This window comes from Gossypium raimondii, chromosome 11 (assembly GCF_025698545.1).
Source record: "Gossypium raimondii isolate GPD5lz chromosome 11, ASM2569854v1, whole genome shotgun sequence".
Taxonomy (NCBI): domain Eukaryota; kingdom Viridiplantae; phylum Streptophyta; class Magnoliopsida; order Malvales; family Malvaceae; genus Gossypium; species Gossypium raimondii.
This window is the reverse complement of record NC_068575.1, coordinates 34,345,492-34,368,586: the sequence shown is the minus strand read 5'-3', so window position 1 is coordinate 34,368,586 and position 23,095 is coordinate 34,345,492. Positions and strand designations below refer to the sequence as shown.

General features: G+C 31.4%; 1 pseudogene; it reads left to right on the top strand.

The window, feature by feature from the left end:
* Positions 1-9,144: 9,144 nt before the first annotated feature.
* LOC128034791 (L-type lectin-domain containing receptor kinase IX.1-like) lies at positions 9,145-18,739 on the top strand (annotated as a pseudogene).
* The last annotated feature ends 4,356 nt before the right edge of the window (positions 18,740-23,095 follow it).

Below are 23,095 nucleotides of genomic sequence, written 5' to 3'. Positions count from 1 at the left end.
TCAACACTGGACTCAGATGGAGATATTCTATAATGGGTTGAATGAGTATATGAGGATGGTTGTTGATGCTTCTACCAATGGTACTTTATTAGACAAATCTTATAATGAAGCATATGAGATAATGGAAGAGATTGCCAATAATGATTATCAGTATTTGACTGCAAGAGTTGGGACGAGCAAAAAAGTTGTTGGTACCATGGAACTTGATACAATCACTTCATTGACAGCCCAGGTATCATCTTTAACTAATATGATTAAGACGATGAATATACCAACTACAGTTTAAGAGATGAAAGCAGTCGAGCTTGCATGTGTTTGTTGTGGTGAAGACCATGCATTCGATGAATGCCCATCAAACCAAGCATTTGTGTGCTACATGGGTAATTTCAATCAAAACAATAATCCCTATTCCAAAACCTATAATCCAAGGTGTAGGCAACATCCAAACTCTAGTTGGAATAATAAAGGTGAGGGGAATTTTAACAATACTGCAAAATAGAATGCCAACAGTGCACCGCCTGGTTATAATCATCCTATGCCGAGGCAAAATGTACAACAAGGTCAGGCCTCAGTATCATCATCATCTATAAAAGCTTTGTTGGAAGAATATGTGGCCAAGAATGATGTCGTAATTAAGAGTCAAGTCGCTTTCCTCCGAGCTCTTGAGAATCAAGTGGGGCAGATAGCAAATGCTTTGAATTCGAGGCCACAATGAGCTTTGCTAAGTGATACTAATAATTCGAGATCACAAGGGAAAAAGTAGTGCAAGGCCATCTCTATCAGAAGTGGAACTCAGTTGAATGACATTTCTCAAGATGCCACAGCATGAGAGGATAACTTGAATAACAGCCATATAAAGATCCCATAGCCATCTGACAAGCACATTGTACCTGAAAAGGGTAAACAACATAATGTTGTAGTAGAATCAGATCGTGTTGCCAACAAGAATACCAAAGCAGAACAATATCAACAACTTCATATCAATATACCGCTAGTAGAAACTTTAGAGCAAATGCTCAATTACGTGAAATTTATGAAGGATAAACTGTCAAAGAATTGCAGACTAGAGAATTTGAAACTGTTACTCTCACTAAAGGGTGCACAGCAATGTTAATGAATAAATTACCTCCAAAGTTGAAGGACCCAGAGAGTTTCACTATCTCATGTTTAATTGGAAATCATTATGTTGGTAATGCATTATGTGATTTAGGAGCAAGTATAAATCTAATACCTCTGTCTATTTTTAGGAAGCTAGGAATTGGGAAGGCAAGACTTACAATAGTCACGCTATAGCTAGCTGATCGATTTTACGTACATCTAGAAGATAAAATTGAATATGTGCTAGTAATAGTAGATAAGTTTATCTTTCTAGTCGATTTCATTATTTTAGAATGTGAAGCTGAAAAAGATGTATCGATTATCCTTGGAAAACCTTTTCTTGCTACAGGTAGAACTTTAATCGATGTGCAAAAAAGTGAACTGACCATGAGGATGAATGATTAGCAAGTCACGTTCAATGTATTTAATGCGCTGAAATATGCTGATGAGAATGAAGAATGTCGTGCCATTGACTTGATAAAAATAGTAGTAGAGGAAGAGTTCATGAGAATTTTCCACAGCAATTCTAATATTGGTGAAGATTCATTTGAGTGGAGACCCTTGTGCACTTTGTTGGAGCAAAATAGTCCTTTCAATTTTGATGAACAATGCTTGGTAGCTCATATATATCTACATAGAGTTGTTGATGTCAAGGACATGAAAATGAGAGGCACATTTAAAGTTAATGGTCAGCGCTTGAAGCACTACTAGGGTGCTCATGTAGTGCGAGACAAACAATCTATTCATCTTCGAGATGTTAAACTTCAACATCTTGAAAATTCTTTTTATGTTTTTGCATATATATGTTCTTGCATTCATGATTCATATATGTACATGCATTAAAGACAATACATCCCTTAGGTTTGAAGGTGTATTGTGCATCTAGACTACATTAGATATTTAGTTGAGCATGCGTGTTTAAGTATTTTTGTTCATTTGCCATTCATTTTGATATAGCACATATAACTGCCAAAAAAAAATTTATTTAGACTGTGATGAGTGTATCTTTTTTCTGCAATGTTCAATAAGGAACTTAATTCTTCTATAAACTTGGAAAGTTGTGCAATGGATTAGGTTATGTTTAGCTTAGGATAGTTTGCTTGCAAATTGACCCTTAAAATTAGTATGTCCTAATTCCAATTACAATTGATCTATAGTAAGTTTCTTTTGATATACTTAGAGATTCTTAAAGCTAAATTCAGTACAATGGCAATGCACAATAATGAATAAAGTGCCATAAATACTCCAATGCTTAGACCTGTTGAGTAGGTCAATAACATTTTGTTTGCTCCATTGTATTATTGATTAGAAAAGCATGTTTGAGTAAGAGTGTGTAAAAAATAATAATAAGTAATATTAATAATAAGTAATATAAGGGCACTCCACTATAGTAATAGGCTGAATACCTAAGAGGGTAGTTGTTTGCTCCATCCATGTTTTTAGTCAAAAGCCTTAGCTTCATGAGTGAGTTTCAAATCGTGGCATGATTGAGTATTCAGTAATTTAGTGTACGTTCCATTGTAATTGTCGAGTTAAAGAATCATATGACGAGTTGAATCTCTTAGTAAAAAAATAGGCATAATAAACTGATATGTATGCGTTTGAGTATGTATAAGGCCAGATGGAAAAAAAATAAAGAAAATTGAGTTAGTTATAAGATGAACTAAGTAAAGTAAGAGACACTAGCTATAGTGAAAGTTGCATGAGTACTTAGGATTTTTCTTTCCTTTAGGGCAAAATTTTCTGCACTGTTTTTACATATCATTTCACACGCGATAATGGAAATGAAAATGGAAATTTGCAATCCCATATAGGATTACTTAAAAAATGATGGAAGAATGAGTTTATGTTTTTTGACTGTTTTAAAGCCCGAAAATTAAAATAAAACATTCAATCATAGTGAACATGTTGAGTTATGACATATTGAAAAAAATTTATCGAAATTTTTTTGGTGAAAAATCATCAAAATATTATTAGGGGGTAAAATTGTTAAAATTTTATTAGGGGGTAAAGTCGTCAAAATTTTACTAGAATAAAATTGGTATGAGAAAATTATTTAATATGAAATATTGAAGTTTATTTTGGAAAATAGAAATAACTGAATCGGGTTGGATCTCATTACAGAGTATTGGGTCAAAACGGCCTAAGAAATACTCGTAATTGGACCCAATGTAAGAAATGCCCAAAACCCCTCATACAACTTGAAAGGGGTGACAACCCTAGTAGAAATACAAGGGTGTCGTTCACCCCTCTCCTCCTCTAAGTAGGATGTTATTTTTCTATTTAAAATAAACCTCTACAACTCTACAATTGTTCTACCTTCTCTTCCTATAAATGGATGGCACTGGTAGAGCTATTTACGCAACTCTTGAGAGATTGTTATTCTGCCAAAAAATAGAGAGAATTTATTCTCAACTTATAAACATATTTTTCAGAATAACAATTTTACTAGTTTCTATTAAAGAAGAGAGAATTTTCTTTTTAACCCTAAAAGGAAAACTTTTTCTAGTTCTGTGTTTTGATTTAAATGGTTCGAGCTCACACTCGAAGCAGTTTGTGGTATGAGAATAGCGGAGTAGATCATTGGTTGAAAGCTAGGAAACATCAAGGATCCTGTTATCCAAAAACACAGGTACGAATTCAGTTAAGGTTTATTCCTATAAATATCACAAACCTGGTCGGTTTTTAATTTTTTTTTACTTTTCGCTATGCAAGAAAATTATTTTCAAACCCGGTTATTTTGCAACATTATCATGTGAAATTCACTGAATAACTTTTTTTTATAAAGGACAACAAATTACACATGTTACTCGTTGAGGTTGTCCTAAGACGGTTCATTTGTGGTACATGTTAAGATAGATGTTGAGTTGATGGTTATAAACCCAAAATCATTCTAGCTAAGTAACTTCCCACGAAGCCATACTACAGTTAGAATGATGGCCAAACATGAAAATATTATTAATACGTGTGAATACCTAAGGGATTAGGTTTATGTATTAATTGGATGAAGATCTGTGTTCTTACTAGTTGAGTAAGATTGTCGCAAGGTGATTTAATTCAATGGGTGTAGGAATTATTGTTGCAACAACTTACAAATATTTTCCAAATTTTAAAATAGGACGAGTGCATCATCTTAATGCATCATCTATTAATGGGAATAACAATCGAATTTAAATGAAATGCGTGGTTAAGACCATTGGTTCAAGTTGGGCCATTCTAGTTCACAAGGCTATTGAAGAGCTAAATCATAGACACATTTTTTGTGGTTATTTGTTCAGTAAGGGTTAGTTGTTGGGCATTACCGTAATTACTTTATATACAGAAGGGTTAGTGATTTAAGGCATCCTCGATCACCATAATTGACTTATTGGTTGAAGGAAAAGACTTGTTATCAAAGATTAGTTCGAAACTGAGACAAAACTCAAGCCTAAAGCTAGAATATCATCACATTAGTTTCTTCTATTTAAGTTTTTTTCTGTTTATTTTAATTATTTTTAATTTTATCATATTTCAATCCCTTTTTTTTGCACAGATTGTCACAAGTTTTGGGCACGACAACTACCTAAGCAGGCAACTTGGTTAAATCAAATGAAAATTTTAGATATCTAAGTCTCTACGGGATCAAATTTATTCCCTATATTGCTATCTCTTTACTATTTATGCGTAGGATTTTTTTTTTACAAACCTTGATCAAAAGCATGAAGCCTAGAATGTTGACACTTATACAAGAAGCCTAGAAGAATAGGTACCACTTGTGACAAAAAAAAGTACCAAAATGAGAAATTCGTACAGTTTAGGTACCAATTTGTAGATCAAAAAATAAAACTAATTATTATGTCCAAATTTTAATTTATAAAACATCAAAATTATTTGAATCTATCTAAAACTGCCTAACCCAACTCGATATAAATTCAAGAAAATCTAATTTTGAGAAAAATCAGAGCCCAAAAAGACCCAAATCCTAGTTGATCCAAGCTCAAGATAATCCAAATCTAAAAACAACTTGATCCAAGCTCCTTCGAACCCATCCATTTGCCACCTCTAATACCAAAATGTTTCTACCAATTTTTCATAGTAGTATTAGATACTTCTGATTAAAGAGAGGAAATAGGCTTATTTTTTTGTTTACTATACCAAATTTTCTATAGGTTGTGCATATACCAGATAGGCTTCTTATCCTCTATGAAGAAAGTTTGTCAGTTTAGCCGTGGTGGCTCCCGTATTGCACCAATCATCCGAAGATTTAGGTACAAACACATAGAGGTGTTCATGGGCCTGGCCGAGTTTAGGTTGGGCTTAAGTATGATATTAATACATTTTATGTCTATTCAAGTCTGTCTCAGACTCGCAATATGGGTCTAAAATTTTGTTCAAGCTCGCTCATATTTGTAAATAGCTAACACGAACTAATTTGAGGCCGCCCATATTATTTTTTAAAAAAATAAAAAAAATATATTTATCAATGATTGGTGTTTCTATTATTTATTGATAAGATATAGATAACGATATTTGTTTGTCAATAAAAATATATATATGCACCTATCAATTAATAGTATAGCTACGGTGAGTGAAGTTGCCATAGGATCCACGTATCTGTGTACCCGATTAATGACATGATAGTATGAATTGCTTTGACCACCTGTCGATGAGTGCTGGGCATAACTTTTACTTCGGACTTTCCAATGAGGCATTGGGTGCCAAATTTGGTGTGTTGGTTGGATCCGTGTATTCGTTCGAGTCCAAGTCAGGTTAATAAGGACATAAAATGTATAGTTGATAATGATATATCAACTAAATTGATATTATGAAATAATGCTTAAAAGAATAGTTATAATATATGAATTTTGATAGTATATAAAAGATTATGCAAACTAGATATACAAATCCAAAAGACTAATATGATACGTAAGAAATCATTCAATTTGATTCAAAAAATGGTGTGAATTTGATATTGAACTGATTAAATGTTGATTGATTATGTAAATGGCATTGAAATGTTGATTACAATTTAATTGGAATGTTATTGTTTGAAAAACTATATGATACGATTATATGTTGAACTCATCTTGTTGATATGTGATTATCATGTTTAGGCAAACTTGTCAAGCTAAGTAGCTTATTGTATTAAATTGTAAATTGAGCTAAGTTGTTGTTTAATGACTATAAACTTACTAACTATTCGATATGCTTATCCTGTTGTTTCCCTTTCCAAGTAGTTTTCCAACTTACGAAACGTGTCAAACGGATCGTCGAGAAGTTCACACTATCCTGTTATTGATCCGGTAGTCTTTTAATTGTTTCAAAGCTAGATTTTATAGCATGTATATAGGTTTTATGTTTTGGTTAAATTTGAATAATGACATAGCTTGAATTTTATGTTATATATGATATTTCCATATGGTAAGGCTTGTTGATACGATATGCTTTTGGTTAAGCAAATGAGTTGTGTAAATGGCATATTTGAGTATGAAATGGTAAAGAAAAATGATAGAATTGAATGCCTAAATGTATGATTGAATAGGTTGAATTTGAATCAGTAGAATTGATATGTTTTGATTCCAAATTAAAGTTTTAGGGTAAATTACCAAAATAATCACTTTTGTTTGCCTCAGGTTACATTTTAGTCACTTATGTTTAAAATGTTATGTTTTAGTCACTAACATTATCATTTTGTTATGAAATGGTCTACCATTAAGGTCTATTACCTTCCAAATGATAGTCTGATATGATAATTAAAATGAGTTCCTTTCTCTTCTCCCTCTCCAAGTTTCTCACTTTCCTTAACAGTCCAATAAGCACCACCTTTGCACGATGTGCCATAAGTGGATCAAACTAGTAAAAAACATAACAACAATGCCTTCTCCCATTCCCATAATTTGACACTCGAAAAATCTCCTACTTGGATTTTCATTCGACATGAAATTCTCAACATAGCTAGGCAACCACAATAGCAAACATGTATAGAGGTTGGTGTGTCCATTTCTTTTTCTTCTTCATCTCTATTCTCTTCTTTGATGGTAATAAAAAAACCCAATTGGACAAAATTTTTTATTTTATTTTCGTAAAAAAAATAGATTTTCTCATCCCAACTGGACATCCATGTTGGCATTTAAAACTCATTTTAACTGCCATGTCGAACTGTCGTTGGGGAGGTAATAGATCTTAACAGTAAAGTGACCATTTCGTAACAAAACTATAATGTAAGTGATTGAAACGTAACATTTCAAACATAAGTGTCTAAAATGTAGCTTGAGGCAAACAAAAGTGACTATTTTGATAGTTTACCCAAATTTTTATTGGATTGGTTGATTGAAAATGGTTAAATGCAATGTTTTGGCATGTGTTTGGGATGATTTTGTATTGGTAAAGTTGTGCAATTATTCACCAAATGTGTTAAGATGGGTGATAGCTTTGAGTTAGGTCAAATGACCTAAAATGTACCAAAAATAGAGTCCACATCGTGAAATTGGGCGATTGTCGTCGCGACAAGCTCTTGGCTTTAGGACACAGCATGATGAGGAACACCTGTTGTCACAACAAGGCCAAGTCAGCATGTCACATCACGGTGAGGAACTCCATCACATCACGACGTCGACTCGAAATTTTGTAACTTTTGCAAATTGGTCCCAGTTTGATTTCAAGCTAACTTTATAGCATACGTAGGCTCGTATAAGACTTGATAAAGGTTTTATATCATATATATTGCTTGAAATGCTTATGTTTTCATATATTATGCTTTGGATTGAATGTTAAATGATCGTAGTTGCTCCAACAAAAAATGTGACATCCTGTAGCTCGGACCCAACAATTGGGTAGGGCAAGAGGTGTTACACTAAATAATCAATAAAAATATATTTAATTTAATAATACACAATATTTAATATTTAATTAAAAGGTGTAGATTTAACTAAGAGTGAAATAATAAAGAATTTAAGGGAAGAAATGAAGCCCCTATAAATGTGATTAATTAGTAGTAATTTTTATTCCTGGCGATCTTACGTTTGATGTTTGTATCAACATAGTTTGATCTTAAGCTGGTTGAAATTTAAATATGTCTGCCAATTGTTAGGAACTTTTCATTTTTTAGTTTCATGTAGTCTTTAATGCCTAATGTTTAATTCATTTGTTTGCATCCTGTTGCACATCAGGACAAAATCCAAAAAAATGTAAAATAACATTTTAATAGTTACCAATATTCAATTATAGTCCAAAAATTGCCTGAAATAATTTGGGGTTCAAGATATTATGACATTTGATCTCATGCCCTGGTTCCAATTGTTGCAGTTTTAGGAAGTCCTGAATTAATAAAAAGCATCTGATCACATAAATTTGCCAAAGTTGAACTAGAAGAGCTGAGCAGAGTAGATGAATTGTTTGTTTTTTACCTTGTTAATTAGTCTAGCAGACGAAATGTTTTTTCTTTTAACTACTTATAAGGCCTCACAAGAGAAATCACCTTCAATCTCTCCTCTATGCCGTCTTTCTGCTCAACAAGTACATCATTCTCTCGTTATAGAGATCGACTTCTTGTCCTTCCTTTTTCTACTCCCCTATGTCAATCCACTTTCCTTTAACTCTACTGGTTTCCGTTAAAACGTGTAAAACTTTGATTTTGAAGGCGATGCTTTTGAAATAGAAAAATATTATAGTACTCATAAAGAACACTGCTATCAACAACCTTCGCAGCAACACTGGACATGTCTTATATAATAAAGCAGTGTGACTTTGGGATGCTATTGACAGAAGGCTAACAGACTTCACCACCCACTTCTCTTTCATCATAAGAGTTGTTGATCTCAATAACTATGGTGATGGAATATCTTTTTTTATGGAACCTTTGGAGTCCAAAATGCCTTTCAATTCAAGTGATGGGTTTCTTGGATTGTTTAGGAACCCTAAGTCACCCTCCGCCAGCAATAATATATATAGTTGTAGTGGAGTTCGATACTTTAAAAAATGATTGGGATCTAAGTGATGATCGTGTAGGCATCAGCATTAACTCTATTTTTTCTGTGAAAATTGCCTTATGGAAAAATATCTTTAGCAATGGATTATGAGCAAACTCAAGGGTAAGTTACAACTCCAGCATAAAAAATTTAAGCGTTTTTCTGACTTATGCTGATAACCCAGTCTTTAATGGAAATTCTAGTATTTCTTATCTGGTTGGCTTGAGGGATATTTTACCTGAATGGGTTAGAATAGGTTTCTTCTCATCTGGTGGTTAGGCAGATGGTATAGAACTATATAATCTAGTATCGTGGCAATTCAGTTCAAGTTTGGATGCAATGGTACAAAATAAAGAAAATCAAAGAAGGATCAAAATACTAGCAGCGAGTCTTTCAATTCTTAGAGTTGTAATTCTAGGGTCTATAGTTACATGTTTGGTATTTTGGTGGTGGAGGCTGAAAAGAAGTGAAACAAAAGAGTAAATAAGCTTATCCTTGATTAATGACGACCTTGAAAGAGAAGCAGGACCAATAAGATTTTCTTACAGAGATCTTGTTTTATCTACCAATAATTTTGGTGATAAAAATAAGCTCGGTCAAGCTGGGTTTGGCGCTATTTACAGAGGGCATTTAACTAACTCAGTTTTGGGGTTTTTAACCAAGTGCAGAACATAAAGAAATAACACAGCAGATAGAATAAATTGCTTGTGCATTCATTCAACTTTTTCATTCCAAAAATTTACAATATATAAGAGGGGGTGATTACAAGTTGTCAACTAATCCTACCTAATATTCAAAGAAAAGTAAGCATAAAACTTGTACACAACCTGATTAGGTAAATCTGCACCAATCAGGGTCATTTCAATTCTAACTCTGCTTATTCTAACAACTAATCTTACATAAGTAGACTTAGGTAAAATATCAACACATGCGAACTCTTCTTACATCATATCTTGTAGTTCGCCAAATTCCATAGCAGCTCACATCTCTAAATGAGCTCACATTTTGTTGTCGAGATCGCAGTTTCAATTGAGCTCACATATGTAGAGCTTGCATGCTTGTTGGAGCTCTTAGCTTCGTATGTTGAGTTCACCACTACATGAATGGCCACAAAGCAACACTCCTCATTGGCCATAATACTACAAACTCCAATATCATCTCTCAACCTCTCGAACCTCATTCTTTCAAGAGGTTTTGTAAGAATATCAGCAAGTTGAACATTTGAATTGCAATGAACCAACTTCACTTCATTGACTGCTTGACTTCTCTAACAAAATGATACTTCATCTTGAAATGCTTTGTCTTTCCATGGAACATGGGATTCTTTGCAATTGCAACAGCGGATTGATTATCACAATGTATCTCTATTACTTTCACTTCCTTCAAATTTAAATCAGACATTAACTTTCCTAGCCAAAGTGCTTGTCTTATTGCTACGATGTACTCAACTTCTGTGGTTGATTGTGCAATAGTCTTTTGCTTCTTAGAGCTCCAACTGAATACACTAGAACCTAAAGTGAAGAAGTACCTTAAAATGCTCTTCATATCTTCAACAAAACCAACCCAGTCATTGTCTATGAAGCCAATAAACTTCAACTCATTCTTCTTCACATACTCAATACCATAATTCAAGGTTCCTTTAATATACATGAGAACTCGCTTCATAGTTTTGAAGTGAACTATATTGTAGCAATGTATAAATTTTAAAAGTAGACTAACAATGAACATAATATTTGGCCTTGACATTGTTAAATAAAGTAGACATCCTATAAGACTTCTATAGATGCCTTCATCAACCTTTTCAAAGTCACCTTGGCTTACAAGCTTTTCTCCTTTGGCAATGAGAGTGTTGGTTGGCTTGCAATTTTCCATGCAAAACATGTTCAAGATCTTTAAAGCAAAAATTTTTTGGTTGATGAAGATTCTTTTTTCAAATTGAAACACTTCCAAATCGAAACACTTCCAAATCGAGGAAATAGGTCATGTCTCCTAGATCAGACATCTCAAATTCAGCTCACATCTGCTTCTTGAACTCTATCAACTGCCTTTTACAACCCCCAATTACCAGCAAGCCATCAACATATAAGATACTATCAGCGAGGTCTCCTTTCCTTCTTCTTTCACATACAAGATTAGTTTAGTGATGCTCCTCTCCAATCCTAAGCTCACCAGGTGCGCATCAATTCTTTCATACTAGGCTCGCAGAGCCTATTTATGGCCATATAAAGCCTTTTTCAACTAACATACTTTGTGCTTTTCACCATCAGCTGCAAAACCTTATGGTTGTTCAACATATACCTCTTCTTTAAGAATACCATTGTAGAATACAAATTTTACATCAAGCTAATTTATCTTTCACCCTCTTTGAGCTGCCATTATTAATAGCAGCCTAATGGTGTCTAATCTAGTTACTGGTGCAAAGTTTTTTGCATAGTCTACCCTATATTATTGACTATAACCTTTTGCGACTAGCCTAGCCTTAACTCTATTTACTGAACCATCAACATTTAACTTGGTTCTATAAACCCATTTTACTCTAATAACCTTCTTGTAGACTGGTTTGCCAACCAACTCCCAAGTCTCATTTTTCTTAATCATGGCTAGCTCAGCTTCTATAGGCTCTTTCCAACCATTTTCTTTTACCATCTCTTCATAGCTCACAGGTTCCAGTACAACAACATCACATCTTTCATAAATCTCATATATAGGTCTGGTGCCTCTGACTTAGGAATCATCGATACTATCACCATATTGGTGTTAAACTTCATCAGTTTGCACATTCAGCTCAATTTGACTTTGTTCAACCATTTCTATTTCTGTAACTTTCCAATTCCACAAGGCTTCCTCACTGAACTTGACATCTTTGCTCTCAAACACTTTACTAGTAAAGGGATCAAAAATTCTATACCCTTTCATGTAACTGTTGCAGCCAACAAAGATACCCGGTTGTGCTCTTCTTTCCAACTTATTCCTCTTAACAGCAGGAATGAGTGTATTGCACAAATAGCCAAAAATCTTAAGGTGTGACACTGATGGCTTAAATTCGAACCATCCTTCTAAATGTGTCATATCCTTCATAGATCTATTGAGCAGATACATAGATGTGTTTGTAGCTTCAGCCTATAGCTTGTTTGGTAGCTTCTTCTCAAACAACAGACATAGATGTCTTTCACATACACCATTTTGTTGTGAAGTGTATGTGTTTTTTAATTGATGCTCGATCTTAGCATCTTACCAAAAATTTTGAAACTTTTCAGAAGTGTACTCAGTCCCATTATCAGACCTAAGTATTTTTAGCTTACAACAAGCTTGATTCTTAACAACAGCTTTGAACTTCCAGAAGATCTTAGCAACTTTAGATTTAGCCTTTAAAAAAAACACCCAATAGTATCTAGTGTCATCAATAAACAGAATGAAGTACCTGCTATTGCTGAGTGAAGCAGTCTTCATTGCCCTACATATATCAGTGTAAACTAAATGTAGCTTCTCAGTAGTTCGCCAAGCCTTGTTTCTTAGGAATTGGGAGCCTTGCTTGCTTCCCCTACTGACAAACTTCACAAACTTTATCGTGCTTACAAAATTTAAACATGTTCTCAACCAAATCATACTTGTACAACATATCTAGTGACCTATAGTTAACGTGCCCCAATATCTTATGCCATAATTCAGAATCATCAATAGAACTAGAGCATGCTTTTAAGGCAGTTGAGTTCCAATTTAGAACAAAGCCCCTATCCTTCATCTCAACTGACATAAGATCATGACCATGTGAATCAGATATAATATACTTTCTGCTTTTAAAAATGATAGAATAGCTCTTTTCAACAAGCTGACCAACATTGAGCAAATTTTCATCAATATCTGGTACAAACAAAGCATCAGTAAGGACTTTTGTACTTGTAGGAGTGCTAACCTGAACATCTTCCTTTCCTTTTGCTCCAATAATCTAATCATTTCCAACTCTGATTCTTGAATTGTAGGACTTGTCAATTCTCTTGAACATACTTTCATCTGAAACCATATGGTTTGTGCAGCAACTGTCAATCAACCAGTTTTTCTTCGTTTTATTGTTGACTACAAAAAATGAGGCAGTGAATGTGAGCTCCTCTTGAGCTTGATTTTCATCAGCATCTTGAACTTGATTGGTGTGCTGTTATTGCTGTTGTTCTCTGTTTTTACAAACATTTTCAACATAACCAAATAGTTTGCAGTTTTTAGACTTACACCAGGTCTGAACCATCAAATCTTTTCTGAATGACTTGCCTTTTTACAATGACTGCATGGTGGATACTTTTTCTTCTCACCATCTCTTTTTGGTCTATCTTTTCTTTCATTCCATTTCTTCTTGCCTTTATTGTTAAAAGAATATAGATTCTCCTTATTTCTTGCTTGGAAAGCTCCTTCAGTGTGCCCTCTTCTTTGCTTGCTCTTCTTTGTTCCCCGTGCATACAGAGCATTTATAAGCTCTAACAGAAATATTGTTGTTAAGTCTCTCGAGCCCTCCAAGGATGAAATCTTGGATCATACTTCTCAAACAAAGTTGTGATGACTTTTTCAACAATCCTCCTATCACTGAACTGATAGCCAAGTAGCCTTATGTTGTTGACAATAGACATAATCCTGTCTGCATACTGCTTAATCGTTTCAGTCTTTTTCATCTTCAGGTTCTTAAAGTCTCTCCTCAGGTTCAAGAGTTGTTGTTGCCTTGTCTTCTCGGTCCCTTGGAACTCCTCTTTTAGCTTGTCCCAGTCTTGTTTCTGTGTCTCACAAGCCATAATCCTTGTGAAGCTAACATTTGATACGCAATTTTGAAGGCATGACAAATCCTTGTATTTCTTAGCAAACTCATCACTATGTTGTCTGATTTGAGCTATCATTGGATTAGCTAGCAAAGGTGCTACCTCTCTATTTGTCTCGACCACTTCCTATAAATCATATGCTTGAAGATATGTCTTCATCTTTACTACCCAAATGTGGTAGTTTTCACTAGCAAAAGTAGGAGGTGAAGGTGGTGTGAAGCTTCCAGATAAAAGGCCCTAAAAGACTTAAGCTCTAATACCAATTGTTGGGATTTTAAACCAAGTGTAGAACACAAAAAACAACACAGCAAATGGAATAAATTGCTTGAGCATTCATTCGACTTTTTCATTCCAAAAATTTACAATATATAACAGAGGGTAATTACAAGTTGTCAACTAATCCTACCTAATCTTCTAGGAAAAGTAAGCATAAAAATTGTACACAACCTAATTAGGTAAATTTGCAACAATTAGGGTCATTTCAATACTAACTCTACTTATTCTAACAAGTAATCTTAAGTAAGCAGACTTAGGCAAAATATCAACATATGCGAGCTCTTCTTGCATCATATCTTGTAGTTCGCCAAATTCCATAACAGCTTGCATCTCTAAATGAGCTCACATTTTGTTGTCGAGTTCGCAGTTTCAATTGAGCTCACAAATGTAGAGCTCATAGGCTTGTTTAAGCTTGTATCTTTTAATGAGCTCGTAGCTTCGCATGTTGAGTTCGCCACTTCATGAATGGTCACTTCACAACACTCAGATATTGACGTAGTTGTGAAGAAAATTCTACAGGTCTCTAAACAAGGGTAGAAGGAATACATAACTAAAGTGAAGGTCATTAGTCGATTGAGACACCGTAATCTAGTGCGACTCCTAGGCTGGAGCCATGACCGAGGTCAGTTCATGCTTGTCTATGAGTTCATGCAAAATGGTAGCCTAGATAGTCACTTGTTTAGCAAAAACTGTGCCCTCACTTGGGATATGAGGTACAAGATTTGCCTTGGTTTAGTAAACGCATTGGATTATCTTTACAAGAATTTGGAGCAATGCATGGTGCACCGAGACATCAAAACTGCTAATGTAATGCTGGATTCCAAATTTAATGTGAAGTTAGGTGATTTCAGGTTAGCCAAACTGGACCATGATCTAGGACCACCCACAACCGATTTAGCTTGAAGATTAGGCTACATGGCTCTAGAGTATATAAAGACAGGGAGACCTAGCTGCAAGTCAGATGTTTTTAGCTTTGGGGTTGTTAGCTTAGAGATTGTGTGTAACACCCCTAACCCGTATCCTTCGCCAGAATATGATTACAAGGCATTACCGTATAAAACATAGTTTAACACAGTCATGAAATTCATCTCATAATCAATTGTCATAAATAAACTGTTAAATTAAATAGCAATCATTTATTCAAATATAAAAGTCAATTTATCACATATGAAACACATAAATAATAAAATCATTCAAAGATTTACTACTTATAATACATATATGAACCATGCTTCATCAATTCAATAACATCGAGATTATTGGTCTATTTCAAATATTCGAACTAAGTTGTTATACAACAAACCAATTTACACATGTTTCATATTTACAAGATTTAAACCATATAGCTATCAAATATATGACATTTGATTTTCTAAATTACAACTAGGAATGTATCATTTCATATACCAAATGCATATACCATCATAATAAGATGTATATGACCATTTTATATCTAAGCCACGACTAACCATATCATTAACTAAATATCCAACATATCGTTTAGTAACTTCGCACATGTGCCTATTATACACCAAACGAGCCATATTACACTACTTAAAATTTATACACATATACGACATTAGTAACTTACATTATGGTCAAGTATACTTTTAATACCATTTATGAATATATCCTCATATGCATAAACACCGTTTCAATTTGAACCAATTTCAATCACCAATAGTAAAAACATATCATGTCTAAACATTACTCTTTCAATCATCCAAAGAGCCATATAAAACCGAACCTATATGACCAAACATTCAAGCATAATATATGTGTATACTTGTCACTACAAACTAAATCAAAATATCCAAACCAAAATTGATCTTATCACAGACATATACATTTATTAGCTAACATGACATATGCATATATGTATATATATATTCAATTTACCTATCTTTAGCGAACATGAATGTGCATCATTTACTAAATCTAACCCTATTTATAAGTCAATTATACATCAATCTATAAGTCTATAATTAGTCAAACCAAATACTATATTGCATATTTATCATATTGAATTACATATCATGGCTGAATATACCACCATCTATATACACAACACATTTCGTACCAAGCATGAAACCATCAACTTAATAATTAAATACCAAACTATAAGTAACCATGTCATAAGCGTAAGTATTTATTTAACTCATCACTAGCCGAATACATAAGCACATCTTTTACCACTTTCACACCGATTCATATTACAAATCATACATTCCAATAATAAGCCAATAGCAAACCACAACCAAAACTCATCCATCAATCATATATCAAGCTTACCAAAGTGAACTAATCATAAGCCATATATATATATAATTACTTCATACCAAAAGCAAATACCAAACACACCACACACATATACCATGACCGAAAATGCATAAACATAAGCATCATCTCTAGCCATTTTCGCATGGCTTTATAAACAAATTCAAAGTCAACCAAAACAAATACTAGCCTACCCATGCCATAGGTTCATAATTCAAGCTTTTAAAATACCAAAATAGCGATCGATAGTGTGACGAACTTCCTTGACGATCCCCGAGCTCGTAACTAACTTCCAAAATCTATAAAACAACAAACATACAAGCACACAGTAAGCTTGGATAGCTTAGTAAGTCATAAGCAAATTAATCATCAAATAAACATTAGCGTTATAATTTTAACTTGGCCGAATATAAACTATCTCATATACACATAAATCACTCTTTTAACATGCATAACTATATCATCATCTCAAGTACTATACTTACCTTATTTTCATGAACACTTAACTTCACACGTACCTGAACCATTTAGCTCGATTTCACATTCGATCTTAACTCAACATTGCCTGCTAAACCATTCAGAATCAATAAGGATACTCGGATAGCTCAAAAAGCTCGTACAATGCCAACGTCCCAGACGAAGTCTTACATGTAATCAAATATAGATGCCACTGTCCTAGACTGGGTCTTACACGTAAATCTCAAATTGATGCCAACATCCCAGACGTGGTCTTACACAAAATCACATATCAAAATCCTATATCATGACATATGTATCCTAACTATTCCTATGGTTCGTATGGGACTTTCTGATGTCGTAATTTGATCGATTCAAGCTCGTAACAAATCATTCTATGCTAAATTCAATTCGGAACTGTAGTTATATATACTTACAATTCAATTCGACTATGTACAAAATAAATACATACAATTTAACATCATTTATTCACTTACGAACTTACCTCGGATGAAGACGAACAGACCGGGACGACTATTCGACAACTTTTAATTTCCCCGATCCAAATTCGATTTCTTTTTTTCTTGATCTAATTTAAATACAAATTTGAATTTTTTAATCATATATTTATTCAAATTCATCCAAAAACATATAAATGGGAAAATTGCATTTTAGCCCCTAATATTTCACATTTTTCATAATTTAGTCCCTATTTCAAAAAAAACACAAAAATATTCAAAATTTCACCACACTCAAGCTTGGCCGAATATTCCATTGGTTCATATAAGCCCATATCTTTCATTTATTTTACATTTTGACCCTTCAATTTACAAAATTCACAATTTAACCCTTAATACACATTTTTACTAAAAATCACTTAATTAAACATAATAATCTATCAACAAAGATTTATTTTTCATCATCAAACCACAAAAATATCAAGCTATCAAAAATGGCAAATCAAAAAATCCACAACCAATTCAAAAATTCAAGCATGGCCTATCTAGTATTCGAAGCAACGATCTCAAAAATGTAAAAATTATCAAAAACTAAGCAAAGAACATACCTAGTTTAAAGCTTCAAAATGTCGAACCTAAAACAACAAAATGGCTTCTTTGTTCTTCAAGTTTTGGCAAAAACAAAGATGAATGCATGGCTATTTTGTGTTTTATTTTATTTAATTACATTTTATTATACATTTACCATATTAACCTTAATGAAATTACTTTAATAATTAACTATCCAAGTCCACAAAAGTCCACTAATAATTTCAACGGTATAATATCAACATAAGGACCCCACATTAGAAAAGCCATAGCAATATAGCACTTTAACAAATTGCTAGCCACTTTTGCATTTTACGCGATTAAGTCCTTTTATAAAATCGAGCATACAAACGATAAAATTTTCGCATGAAATTTTCACACATATAAATTAACATGCTGTAGACACCAAAAATAATATTAAAATATTTTTTTGACTCAAATTTGTGGTCCCAAAATCACTGCCCGACTAGGTTCTAAACTGGGCTGTTACATTGTGATAGGCAGAAGGTCCAGAGATCCTAGAAATTATGACATTGGACTGGTAGACTGGGTTTGACATCTTTATGAACAAGACAACCTTCTTTCAGCAGTTGACAAAAAAATGAATATGGTATTTGATGAGAAATAAGTGAAATGTACGATATCTGTTGGAATTTGGTGTACTCACTCAGATCACAACTTACGGCCCTCAATAAAGTAGGCAGTTCAAGTCCTTAATTTTAAGGCTGGAATGCCATATCTTTCAGCAAAGATGCTTGTACTGATGCATAATGCATCTTCACCATCAAATATATTTGGCTTACCTTCAATAACTAATTCATTGTGTGAAGTTGGTCGTTAAATTTGAACAATTATATGTAGGAGAAAGGATTATGTGAAATCGAGATACTATGTTATTTGTATCCCTTTCCAATAAAAGCATGCTACTTCAACATTTTCATCCTAAATTTCAGCAAATCATGTGGGATTTGATTTTTTTTTCAGGATGAAAAGACTGAAATTTAGGATAAAAATGTTGAATTGGCATACTCTTATTGAAAAAGGGATACAAATAACATGGTATTCCAGTTTTATACAATCCTTTCTTTATATGCAGAGATGATACTCATTTAATTTGTGTATATATTTAGTTCCAATAAAGCTTTATCCATTAGTTTAATGCATGATCTTTGAACTCTTTAATTTTTTCTCAGAGTACTTCCCAACATAAGTGGATTTTTTAAACTAAAAAGGCCAAAAATAATAAACCAAACAACAAATAAGCCACAAATGTAGGCATCTATAATAATAATAATAATAAAAAGAAACAAAATAGCGAAGAGTACCACAAAACGTTAAACAAACATCCTCGTTTAGGGATGTAAGGGCAAGATATATATTCTCAATTCCATCATCACTCCATAATTGGCATGTTCTGCCCCACTATTCAGCCCGCTCTATCATGGATATATAATCTTGAAAATCACTATCATCTCTACAGATGTTAAATACATCTATCTTCATCCATCCCATTCTATTCAATTTGATTTTATTTACTTATTTTAATTTTTAAACATAATTCTTTAAAAATTTTAAATATTAATATCTATTTCTAATCTTAATCACCTGCCCATTTCATACTTCATTATATCTTAGAATTTTATAATAAATATTCAAAGATGATTATTACAATAAAGCAATATACATGATTGAAATGGTTAATTAACTCCAAGAATCAATTGTCATTACAATGTTGCTACAATATATTTAATGATAATATATCTTTCATAGTTGTCTAAACATAAAACATAAATTACCATATACAAACTCAAACACATATTTAAATAAGAAAAAGAATTCTCCATATATGCCTGTCTAAGGGATGGACATAAACATATTCAAATCAGTTAAACTTTTTTTATACAATATTAAAAATACAAAAAAATCATACGGTTTAAATCCTTACTAAATCAATATTTGATAAAATTTTAATCACTACTTTATATAATTTAAAATAACGTAAACATATTTCAAATAACTTAAAATATTACTTGATAAATGTTATCTTTAAAGTATAAAAATGAAAAAGCGTCTTCAAATACTTTTCTCCTATATAAATATAATTTTGCTAAAAATAAAGTTAATAATAATTATAAAGTAATAATGTCATAAATAAAATAAAAACAATATAATTATTACTTACTAAATCAAGAGGAATGAAACATCCCATAGCAAGTTGCCGAAAGGTTTTTTGACACTATATCAGGAGACAAGATTATATAACAAATTAAGCTAAATTATTAAATAAAATTATAATATAAAAATGGTTCAATTTTAGGTTAAATTAAGTCAAATTGTTAAATTTAAAATTTAAAATTTTAAAATAATGGTTCAATTACAATATTGGTCTTTTTTTTAGAATATAATAATAGTAAAATTTTAATTTTAGTGTTTATATTAGGTTTAAATTTGAGATTTATCTTCTTTTTTTACGTTATAAGACAATTGTTAAATTTCAATTATGATCCATTTACTTTTGTTTAACTTATATAACAATGGTCAAATTTCAATTTTTGGTTTGTATGTTATGCTCACATTTGAGATCTTATCTCTATTTTAATTTTAACATAATTTGGTATCTCAACTGTTATAATATCATTAGTTAGTATAAATACTTTATTTTGATTAAAATGTTCATCTAAATTTTAACAATTTTAACGCCATTCAAATTCTCCGTCAAATTCAAGTCCGTTACAATGTCATATTTTTGTCACATGGCTATAAAATAATTATTATTTTTAATTTCAAAAGGTCACACTAGCAAACTTAATAGAACAATTTTAACAGAGTTAACCACTTGGCATAAATTTTTAAGATCAAAATGTAAAAGGATTATATTATTGAAAATAGAAGTACGAAGATTAAATTCTAAATATATGAAGAGTACAAGAACTTAGAGTATATTGTGACCATAAATTTTGGGTAAAGTACAAAAATAATTCTTGAACTATCGACTTTGCTCTATTTTTGTAATTCAATCATTATTTTATTCAATTTAATCTCTAAATTTTTGAAATTAAATATTTTGGTTACCCTCCGTTAATTGCCATTAGATTTTTTACAAAAAGCTGACGTGGAATTTTGGAAATTCACGTAATTTTTCCAATTTTCCATATGGGTAAGGTTTTTTTATTTTTATTAATAATTTTAAATTAAAATTTAATTATAATTATTACAATTTTCAGTATATTTTAGGTTTAGAGTTCTATTAAAGTAATACCGCTATTTAAAATTAGCACAACTTTTTAACTAATAATCTAAATCTAAATATAATTATTTTTAAAATTAATTTAACATGATATGATGGAAAATAAGAGTATTCTTATCAGTCAAATTTTCTTTAAAATTCATGTTTATATATATATATATATATATGATAGTTGATAGAAGGAAAAAGTATTCTCGTCAATTAAAAGTTTCTTTAAACTCGTGCTTTTACATATAATATAAGGAAAATATTTTGGTATAGTAACAGTAGAGTTTTTAGACTCCTCAAGCAAAGCAAAGTTAGGGGATATAGTAAAATATTAAAAATTAATATTTAAAAAAAAAGAATCATGTTAATTTTTAAGATTACTTGTAGAATAAAAAAATATATTGTCGATGTACCAAATATTCACCCATAATATAAATTAGTTTTATTGCCTAATAATGTATATGCTTGGTTGTATGTATTTTTTAATAAATTTAATTTTAAAATTGATCTTATAAATAGATATATATTATTTTATTTCAAGTAAAATTCTAAAATAAAAAAGAAATAGTAATAAAAAGAAAATAATATTTTCCTCTAAGTAAATTTTTGTTGTCAAATCTTATAAATACTCAAAACATATAATGATAGTGAAAATAATTAAAATGTATTGAAAAATAAGTAGTTTATATAAAAGTTTTAACGCATGCTAGAAAAATCAATTCATCGTTATTTTGAATTAAAAAGAATCAATGAATTTTTGAATTTGTGAATTTCACTTTAAAATTATAAGTAAATTTATGAAAATATTTTACTAATATATATATAGATACGGTAAAAGTTCTTACAATTTTATGTTGTCTGATACAAAACCGATTGTTCCCAATATTTTACTAATATATACATAGATTGATAGCTAAAATGACAAAGAAAAGGAGAAAAACTTAATTGCCATTCTCTTTGAGAAAACAATTTTTTATTAATTTATCTCTTCCAAGTAATATACCTTTTATTCATAAACATGCCATAATTCATTTTCAAAATATTTATGTTAAAGTTCAAATTCAAAATAGATAAAAATATAAATAAATTAAATTTAATTAATTATATAATTATCTAATTAAATATTCATCTAAATTTTAAAATTTCTAATTATCTAATTAAATATGTAAGATAATAATTATTTTTAAATTTATTCGAAAATAATAGACAAATTATGTAATTTAAAAATGTGATAATTAATTTTTAAATTAAAATTAAAACAAATAAAAATATATAGATAAATACTTATCCATTTAATTTAAATTAAACTAAACGGATAAATATTTAATTAATCAGATATAAAAATACATCACCTGACGTACATTTAATACGTGAATATGTTGTTTTCTCGGTGACCTTGTTTCTAAAAAGCGTCTGGGTCACGAGGACATGTTATTTGTTCTTGATTTTGACAAATCTATTATCAGCAGCACTTATGTCTACATTTAAGGTTTAGTTTGATAATACTTCTCAAAAATAATTTAGGGAAAAAATATTTTTCGAATAAAAGTATTTATAAATAAATTAATTTTTCAGAAACTAAAAATATTTTATTGGAGAAACATTTTTAAGTTAGGACTAAATAGAATAGGTTTCTTCTGTCATCTTACGCCCCTTTCCAATGATTTTCTTTCTTTCTAAATTATGTGTTCAAATAAACAAGCATAACTTTATACACGTATAAAATATAGCTCAAACTTGGGCTTTTCTAATAACATTTTACTTTCAATAATACTACTTGTAGACTAAAATTATCATAAATTCCATTTACAACATTTGCATAAGTTTTAGTTAAAGGGAGCTATAAAATTAAGAATGGTAAATAGCTGTGAATACTAAAAGAGTCAAAGAGTTGTTGTTTTGTGATTAGAAGACTTTCTTGTATAAAGGCCACTATGGTTGGTGCACGTTACTAAAAGGCCA